The sequence below is a fragment of the Salvelinus alpinus genome, chromosome 8 (assembly GCF_045679555.1).
Source record: "Salvelinus alpinus chromosome 8, SLU_Salpinus.1, whole genome shotgun sequence".
NCBI classification, from domain to species: Eukaryota; Metazoa; Chordata; class Actinopteri; order Salmoniformes; family Salmonidae; genus Salvelinus; species Salvelinus alpinus.
The window spans coordinates 5,909,542-5,919,911 of record NC_092093.1 but is presented as its reverse complement, the minus strand read 5'-3'; the positions used below and the strand labels follow the sequence as shown (position 1 = coordinate 5,919,911).

Sequence of the window (10,370 nt, the reverse complement as noted above, 5' to 3'; positions counted from 1 at the left end):
TGTGGAAATGTGAGCAGCATTTTGTATTCATAGATGAATTAGTTAGGGAGCGTAAACAAAGTACAAACTTTTTTAACATTCGAATTTCAATAGCTCCTTGGTCATGGGACCTACTTGACTCAAACAAGGTTCAGAATGTCCACGGACTAGCCTTATATTGCACACTCTTGTTTGTGTACTGTAAAATCACACACATAACGTACATTTTTCATTGACTTACATTTCAATAGCTTCTTGGTCATGTCAATTAGACACCTAAGAAGCGTACAGTGGATATACACCCATATTTTGTATTTATTTATTTCACCTTTATTTAACCAGGTAGGCTAGTTGAGAACAAGTTCGTGACAAACTAAAGGGTATGCAATGTATGTCTATGCCATCGGGTTAGCTACAACCAGGTTTGAACGTTTTAGGAGTAATGGTTAAAGAGCTATTGAAATGTGAAACTCTAGATTTGTCACTATGTCACTAACTGCCGTTGGTGGACGTAAGGAAAACTACAGGTGAATATTCGTTGAATATCCAACCTGACACTGGCTTTGTATACAATGGAAATCAAAAAATCAATTAAGTTATGAAAAACACCATTAATTGTCTTTCTTTGTCGCAGCTGCACATTAAAAAAATGGCGGATATCTAGACACAGTCATTTAGATCTCGTTTATGCACGGTTACATGGAGCGTTGAGTTACTGGATGAAAACGGCTACAAACGAGAGGTTTATTTATGATATTTAGGTAAGTTAGTGCTTGTGCTTATTATTCATAATTTCTCTAATATTTATTAGCTAATCATTCAGTCCAACACGCTATGCTACAGCCATTGAATCTGTCTTTGAGCGTTAAGGGACTTTAATGGCTAGCTCTGTCCACGACATTATATTATTATATTTTTCAATCTTGAAATACATGGGTAAATGTTATTAAATCAGTGACCCGAAAGTCCCTTCCGGACTTGGAGAGCGCTCAAAGCGTTGTAGAATGCCTCTGAATAACGGGCCGTGGTTTTGGCTTAACTGCGTCGGGGAAAAGAAGGCGCCTCTCGCGTCACCTGTAGAAACGGACCATCTACATTTCCTGGTTGTAAGAAAACCACAATATCCAGAATTAATAGCGATTTCAAGACATAGTACCGCCAGTCGATTGGAACCACGTAAGAATACAAAAATTCAGCCTCGACCACGCACACAAATTGGCGAACACCATTTTGTTTTTCATATTGACCCCCATTGTAAAAGAGGAAACTAAAACAGAAATAACAAAACATGCCAAAAAGCTGCTGTGTTGTTCAATTTACATGTAGCCAAATCAAATCAGCTAAGACATTTTCTCAGCACATATCAAAGCTGCAGACTAAGGTTAAATCTAGACTTTGTTTCCTCTATCGTAATCGCTCCTCTTTCACCCCAGCTGCCAAACTAACTCTGATTCAGATGACCATCCTACCCATGCTAGATTACGGAGACGTAATTATAGATCGCCAGGTAAGGGGGTTATTGTGAAGGATGGTTTTGTTCTCTTTTTAACAAAAATATATGCCTTATAGAAATAGGACATGTTAATCACAAAACATAGCGTGACTGCAGAAAAGCTGTTGTTAATCTAGGGTGTCGACTGTGCAAACCACAAGGTGAGACAAGATGGAAAAATGCTGAATAACAAGAAAACAGGAACTGAGGAATGTGTAGAAACAATGCTGAATAACAAGAAAACAGGAACTGAGGAATGTGTAGAAACCGACAACTCAGGTCAATCTTCACAAACACCATTCCGGACATCTGAATGCTGAGTGCTGTGGGGCTGGGACCAGCCTGGGCACCACCGATAGGCTAGCAAGTTTAAACCACGCTAAGCCTCTACTGTGACAGGCCATCTCTGAAGTTGGAACTACCACTGACACAGTATAAAAGAAGATTTCTGTACTATTTCAGTCAGTTCCCTGCTTTACCCTGTGTGGTGATACAGTGAACCCGTATATACGAAAATTGCATTTACCACTTGTGTTAAATAAATATAATTAAAGTATATTCGGTGACTCTGAATCACATTTTATCCTGATACCAGATTCGATTGACGCAACCCTTTACATTATCGAGCGGCTAGAGATTCTTTACCATTCGGCCATCAGATTGGCCACCAATGCGCCACATAGAACACATCACTGCACTCTATACTCCTCTGTAAACTGGTCATCTCTGTATACCTGTCACAAGACCCACTGGTTGATGCTTATTTATAAAACCCTCTTAGGCATCACTCACCCTATCTGAGATATCTACTACCGCCCTCAACCTCCACGTACAACACCCGTTCTGCCAGTCACATTCTGTTAAAGGTCCCCAAAGCACACACATCCCTGGGTCGCTCCTCTTTTCAGTTCGCTGCAGCTAGCGACTGGAACGAGCTGTAACAAACACTCAGACTAGACAGTTCAAAGACTCAATCATAGACACTCTTACTGACAGTTGTGGCTGTTTCACGTGATGTATTGTCTCTACCTTCTTGACCTTTGTACTGTTGTCTGTGCGCAATAATGTGTGTACTCGTTTTATGCTGCTACCATGTTGTTGTCATGGTGTGCTGTTGTCTTAGGTCTCTCTTTATGTAGTGTTGCCTCGCTTGTCATGATGTGTGTTTTGTCCTATATTTTTATTGTATTTTTAATCGCATCACACGTCCCCACAGGAAGGCTTTTGGTAGGCTGTCATTGTAAATAAGAATGTGTTCATAACTGACTTGCCTAGTTAAATAATATGTATTTTTAACTTGTTTAGTACAGTCCGTTTAATTTCACTCACTACTTGTAGCTGTATAGTCAGTTTCTTTATGTTGTTCCTCTTGGCTAGTTTAAATGTTCCAGTCGGTAGCTAGTTTGTACCCATGAGGGAAGCCCTACAATATATTTTTCTAAGTAGTGAGAACACTAGGGAGCAGGCAATGTTGAAAAGTAATCTGTAGACATGTTATAGTTTTATAATTGGCTAAAAACAAGCAGACAACAATACAATTGCGTTTGAAAAAAAGTATAGTTTTTGCTGTGAGCTAATGGGGAAACCTAAGTAACCAAACGTTTGATTTCCCCACGGGTGCGCAGTGTTGCGACGTTCTGTCTAATACCGATAAGGTTTTTGGGAATAAACAGGTAGCTAACATTACTCACTGGATCAGCCAGTTGTTCAAAGAACACCAGTTTACGAATAACTATTTATTTGTATTATTGTGTAGACAACAACTGTAAAGTTTAGTCATGGTGTGGTGCTCAGTACCCGGATGGGCAAACTACAGGCACGCACAGACTGGTGGGGTAGCATTTCAATAGATACTTAGAAGTCAAGCTAACTACATTTATTAATCTAAACCAAAATCTAGCTAGCTAGCGTTCATAAAACGCTCGCAAGTCATTCCAAAGCAAATACATGTAATTAAAGAACTGCTATCTGGCGATGTGATTTTGTAACGTTAGCTTCACCCTACCGGACCGTTAGCAAGCTACTGTAGATCACTAACTACTGCAAAAACGAAGGTGACCAGTGTTGCCAACTTATTTTCAGGGTAAGTTGCTAGAGGCAGGTTGATTTGTTGCTAAATGATAGTTGGGATGTCATTGCGTGAAAACGTTAAACTGCTGGTGCCTTTGGCTTCTGGACAACGAAAGAAAGTTGATATGAAAATTAGTAGAACAGGAGCGAAAGACTGTGAAAAAATGTTTGGTTGCTAAGCTGCTCCTCTCTCTTCCACTGCTCCATGCAGCCTGAGTCTGTGAGTTGCCTAGCAACTTGGCTCCGCTCTGGTTTGCCAGCGGCTAATTGACTAGAGACAGCCATTAGTTGACGTAAGAACGCTACTTTATAACTCTATAAACGTACAGTACATTACTATATACTATTTTTTACGTTTGGGAGGGGGGGGGTGCATTTAAAAAAATATATAAACTTGAGTTGGACCACCCCCCCTCAGTAAATGTCTGTCACTTAGTACGGAGGGGATGGTATGGGTGATTGTCTGTTGGGGGTTGGTATTGTGTGTGTGTGAAGGTTAGTATGCATGATCGATTGACATGAAGGGACTGGGTGGATATAGTACCTTTTTGTTTGAGTGTTTTATTGATGGGGACAAAGTAGTAAAATGTTGGCTAATCACTGACTAGCGTGTGTCCTATACAGACTAATCCTGCTGCTGACCTTGACACCAGTTTTAGTAGTGCAGATCCAGTAGACCCATTGGATGAAAACTAGCAGCCGGGAACAAGCTCAACATCATCTGACTTGGATGAGGAAAAAGGACTGCAGGAGGCTGGCAAGAGTTAAAGTGTTCAGTCTGAGTCCAAGGTCATGCAGCTCACGAAGTTCTGCCAGACCAGTTGCCATTGCCCCAACACAAGATGACGTTCACCAGCTGAAGAACATTCCGGAACCTGCCTGGATCATTTAGCCTACAATACATATACATTGTTGTACTGATGTTGTAGTATAATGTAGAATACCTAGTATACCCACAACCTGTGTTGTTGATTTGAACTTGCAGCAGAAACCAAATAGGGTTGACTTCCAAATTCTGGATTCATTCATTGTGATATTCAAGAAATGTATTTAGAAGTAACTTGCTACAATCTTAATGCTGGAAAAAAAAAATGAGGCAAAGAGACCAACCATTGACGTCATAGTTTGAACACACCCAGCACAAAAAAAATTCCAAAATACCTCTCATCACTCATAATTATTTAGGGAGACTGGGAAACACTCAAAATAGTGTCTAGCTGTGAAGGTTACCTTTAAATGTCTGTGTTGGGAAATGTATTGTAATGAAACAGCAGGGAGCAAGTCTCGAACCCTCGACCTTCTAGCCCGAAGTCCAGCGCGCTATCGACTGTGCCGCAAAAGCACGCTCGAGCGGCGGAGTCGATTTCCCGCGCTTATAAACCCAGGGTCGTTACAGTATTAAGAACACCCATGTTGCACAAGCCTTAAACTTACATGAATATGTAAATTATAATAATTTACCTGACTTCCCTAGTTGAATAAAATATAACTTTTAAGGCTATAGCCTGTCGGGTTGATTGCAGAATGTTAGGGTACATTTCTGAAATTGTGGATGACTTAATCTCAAATGTTTAACCCATTTGAAACGGAATGAATGAGACTGGTGCTGTAATGAGGCTGGGATATTTACGAATCGGAGAGGGACCCTTTTCTGCGTTATCCCATTGGTCAATGTCACTGCAGTGTGCCTCCTGCAGGCAGGCGGGTCGTTGCACCCCCTCCCTCCCCAACACTCCTGCTGCTACTGGAATAACCGGGAAGCGCGCTCTACAACCGGGATCTCCTCCGCAACGTCATTCGCTAAAACCATTTCTCGAACCGTGGGATCTTGCGACTCATTGTAGCTAAGCTTTGATTGGACAGATGTGTTTTAGAACAGTGCGAGGGTTGCTGTTCGAGGGGCGGAGCTAGTTGTTAATTCTGGACTTCAAATACAACATGCTGGAGAGAGGTAAGGTGCCGCTATAATCAATATAAATATAACAGTGATGTGCGTAATGTCAATGTCACTCGTTTCGAACCAGAAACCGCTATGATGTAGAACGGGATGAATGTAACGTATTTCTTTGTTTATTATGAATTAGGTGGAATACGTAGTAACCTTGCCACTCCCTGCAGTGCTGGTGCGCTGGTCAGACCCCATATTAATAATGGATAGGCGGTGTGATGATACGGTGTTTATAAAACGAGCCTTTGAATGGTGCAATATTGTAGGCCTATCATTCGATGCGCCTCAAAGTGTTTCTAAATAACTTTTCACGTTTCTCCCCCAAAAGATGCCAAAAAAACAACATCATTGCAATGTAATCTGACATTAAATAATATACGATCTTTTCTAGGCTAGGAATGATTGTAGCCTATGAAAAATGGACCACGACATTTGATTAGACTGGGAATCAGTGATTAATGTCTGCTCGGAGAAAGGGGAGCCGTGGTTTGCGCGGGGGCATGGGACGTGTGTCTCGACTCGCAGGCGGTCCTGAAGACATGTAATCAAAACCCGCATTGCTGATGTGCACTGTCCCGTGGATGGATAATTAGCTGCACTATTTAATAGCTAGGGTGTCATGGTCTGCTCCCCAGGGCAGATGCCTACTTTGTGTTGAAAACTGACCTTCGGTTAGCCAGTGATTGCATAGCAACAGCTTTCAGTAGCCTATTCGGTTAACAAGTGTCACAACAGTCTTACTTTGTAGCCTACCTACCTGAGCTGTTGCTTGCTCTTGGAGAGCAAACTATTTTATCCATCTATAGTCTATAACTCCCTATCCCTATCCCTAAGCGTTGAGAATGGCACAAAAAAAAAGCCTATGCTATTTTACCAACCTTAACAGTTAAAAGGGGCAAACATATTTTGACCCAACTCTCTATCTATCTATCCCTAAAGCTTTGATAAAATAGCAGCGTTGGAAGCATTTTTAACAACAACCTATGCCTTAGCCGACCTCAACAGTTTTTGTCGTGCCATTTAAAAAAAGGAGCAAACCGATTCTGGACTGTTGGTCTTGTTACGTAATAACCCATCTGTCATTCTGTCACTTTACTGTAGAGCATCGTGGAAGCTAGTGCACAACCGGTAAAGGCCTACTATAGTCACATAAACATGTCAATGGAGATTGGAATGATTCACTCAAGTCAGAATAACAATATTGTTTATCAAAATGATTATAGTTATTGATTTAGTTTAATGCATGTTCTATTATGTTAATCAGTTAGTGAGTTTGTAATGGCAAACCATGTATGTTTTAGTATTAGCACTATAGCTCTGTCTGGTTAATAATGTAGGTAGGCGAACAGTCTACTGTATCATATTTCCATGTGCACTGTGCCACTTGTTTTGCTTTATTACATAACTGCAGTGTACGTAAGATCTTCTCTGGGGTCATATCACTGCACACCTTTTCAGCTGGAGGTCAAATGTCACGCTGTAGTATCACACGCAGCCACCTGCAAGGTGTGTTCACGTTGGCCTTATAAACAAAACAACCTCCCATGTTATACAGTAGGCCTGTAAAGAGGCAGGACACACCTAACTTTAGGTGTCATTTGAAATACAATAACGTGAGTTTTAAAAGCATTTTGACAAGAGGGAGTTAATGGCCTTGCCTATGGCCTATTATGATAGGGTGACACGACAGCCAATGACTTATGCGTATTAGAGTCTGTAAATGGCCTGTTCTTAGCAACAGCATCGTTTTTTTAAATAGCTCATTTCTATTTAACCCGTCGAGTCGACTGGAGTCGTGTGTGTGTGTGTGTGTGTGTGTGTGTGTGTGTGTGTGTGTGTGTGTAACGGATGTGAAATGGCTAGCTAGTTAGCGGGTACGCGCTAATAGCATTTCAATCGGTTACGTCACTTGCTCTGAGACCTGAAGTAGGGTTTCCCCTTGCTCTGCAAGGGCCGCGGCTTTTGTGGAGCGATGGGTAACGACCGTGCTTCGTGGGCAACCGTTGTTGATGTGTGCAGAGGGTCCCTGGTTCGCGCCCGTGTCGGGGCGAGGGGACGGTTTAAAGTTATACTGTTACATTGATGCTGTTGACCCGGATCACTGGTTGCTGCGGAAAAGGAGGAGGTTGAAAGGGGGGTGAGTGTAACGGATGTGAAATGGCTAGCTAGTTAGCGGGTACGCGCTAATAGCATTTCAATCGGTTACGTCACTTGCTCTGAGACCTGAAGTAGGGTTTCCCCTTGCTCTGCAAGGGCCGCGGCTTTTGTGGAGCGATGGATAACGATGCTTCGTGGGTGTCAGTTGTTGATGTGTGCAGAGGGTCCCTGGTTCGCGCCCGTGTCGGGGCGAGGGGACGTACTAAAGTTATACTGTTACATGTGTGTGTGTGTGTGTGTGTGTAGTTGTATTTATTATGGATCCCCATTAGCTGCTGCTTCCTGGGGTCCAGCAAAAACAATACAATACAATACAATAAAAAAAAAAAACATTACAATACATTGACTGATTTCACTACACACTGTGTGCCCTCAGGCCCCTACGCCACCACTACCACATATCTACAGTACAAAATCTAAGTGTGTGTATAGTGTGTATGTTATCGTGTGTGTGTCTGTGTTTGTGTTGCTTCACAGTCCCCGCTGGTACATGTGGTGTAATTTAATCTGTTATTTAAATCTGATTCTACTGTTTGCATCAGTTACTTGATGTGGAATAGAGTTCCATGTAGTCATGGCTCTATGTAGTACTGTTTCGCCTCCCATAGTCTGTTCTGGACTTGGGGACTGTGAAGAGACCTCTGGTGGCATGTCATGTGGGGTATGCATGGGTGTCTGAGCTGTGCGCCAGTAGTTCAAACAGACAGCTTGTTGTATTCAACATGTCAGTACCTCTCACAAATACAAGTAGTGATGAAGTCAATCTCTTCTCCACTTTGAGCCAGGAGAGATTGACATGCATATTATTAATATTAGCTCTCTGTGTACATCCAAAGGCCAGCCGTGCTGCCCTGTTCTGAGCCAATTGCAATTTTCCTAAGGCCTTTTTTTGTGGCACCTGACCACACGACTGAACAGTAGTCTAGGTGGGACAAAACTAGGGCCTGTAGGACCTGCCTTGTTGACAGTGTTGTTAAGAAGGTAGAAACTAGGGCCTGTAGGACCTGCCTTGTTGACAGTGCTGTTAAGAAGGTAGAGCAGCACTTTATTATGGACAGACTTCTCCCCATCTTAGCTACTGTTGTGTCACATGTATCATATGTTTTGACCAAGACAGTTTACAATCCAGGGTTACTCCAAGCAGTTTAGTCACCTCAACTTGCTCAATTTCCACATTATTGATTACAAGATTTAGTTGCGGTTTAGCGTTTAGTGAATGATTTGTCCCAAATACAATGCTTTTAGTTTTAGAAATATTTAGGACTAACTTATTCCTTGCCACCCACTCTGAAACTAACTGCAACTCTTTAAGTGTTGCAGTCATTTCAGTCGCTGTAGTAGCTAACATGTATAGTGTTGAGTCATCTGCATACATAGACACTCTGGATTTACTCAAAGCCAGTGGCATGTCATTAGTAAAGATTGAAAAAGTAATGGGCCTAGACAGCTTCCCTGGGGAATGCCTGATTCTACCTGGATTATGTTGGAGAGGTTTCCATTAAAGAACATGGCCGATTTAATTTGGACCAATTTCAAGTTTACATAACAATCGGTAATCAGCATTTTTAGACGCCGATTATGGCTGATTACATTGCAATCCACGAGGAGACTGCGTGGCAGGCTGACTACCTGTTACGCGAGTGCAGCAAGGCGCCAAGGTAAGTTGCTAGCTAGCATTAAACTTATCTTACAAAAAACAATCAATCTTAACATAATCACTAGTTAACTACACACGGTTGATGATACTACTAGTTTAACTTGCTTGTCCTGCATTGGAAATAATCAATACGGTGCCTGTTAATTTATCATCGAATCACAGCCTACTTTGCCAAACGGGTGATGATTTAACAAGCGCATTAGCGAAAAAGCACAACTGTTGCATAAATGTACCTAACCATAAACATCAATGCCTTTCTTAAAATCAATACACAAGGATATTTTTTTCAAACCTGCATATTTAGTTAATATTGCCTGCTAACATGAATTTATTTTAACTAGGGAAATTGTGTCACTTCTCTTGCGTTCTGTGCAAGCAGAGTCGGGGTATATGCAGTAGTTTGGGCCGCCTGGCTCGTTGCGAACTGTGTGAAGACCATTTCTTCCTAACAAAGACCGTAATTCATTTGCCAGAATTTTACATAATTATGACATAACGTTGAAGGTTGTGCAATGTAACAGGAATATTTAGACTTATGGATGCCACCCGTTCGATAAAATACGTAACGGTTCCGTATTTCACTTGAAAGAATAAACGTTTTGTTTTCAAAATGATAGTTTCATGATTTGACCATATTAATGACCTAAGGCTCGTAATTCTGTGTGTTTATTATGTTATAATTAAGTCTATGATTTGATAGAGCAGTCTGACTGAGCGGCGGTAGGCAGCAGCAGGCACGTAAGCGTTCATTCAAACAGCACTTTCCTGCGTTTGCCAGCAGCTCTTTGCAATGCTTGAAGCACAGCGCTGTTTATGACTTCAAGCCTATCAACTCCCGAGATTAGGCTATAGTACTATAGTGCCTATAAGAACATCCAGTAGTCAAAGGTATATGAAATACAAATGGTATAGAGAGAAATAGTCCTATAATAACTACAACCTAAAACTTCTTAACTGGGAATATTGAAGACTCATGTTAAAAGGAACCACCAGCTTTCATATGTTCTCATGTTCTGAGTGTAACGGATGTGAAATGGTTAGCTAGTTAGCGGTGGTGGGCGCTAATA

At 41.6% G+C, this 10,370-nt stretch overlaps 1 protein-coding gene across 2 annotated transcripts in view; it reads left to right on the top strand.

Moving 5' to 3' along the window:
* The first annotated feature begins 5,258 nt into the window (after positions 1–5,258).
* Positions 5,259–10,370, top strand: part of LOC139582461 (E3 ubiquitin-protein ligase RNF19A) — a 58,607-nt gene continuing 53,495 nt past the window's right edge. The window contains exon 1 of one of the 2 annotated variants that reach the window (XM_071412482.1): positions 5,259–5,492. The gene's annotated coding sequence lies outside the window, so the exon portion shown is untranslated. Of the gene's footprint in view, positions 5,493–5,553; positions 5,595–10,370 lie in introns of those variants that run through there. The other variant, XM_071412485.1, reaches the window with a different exon arrangement.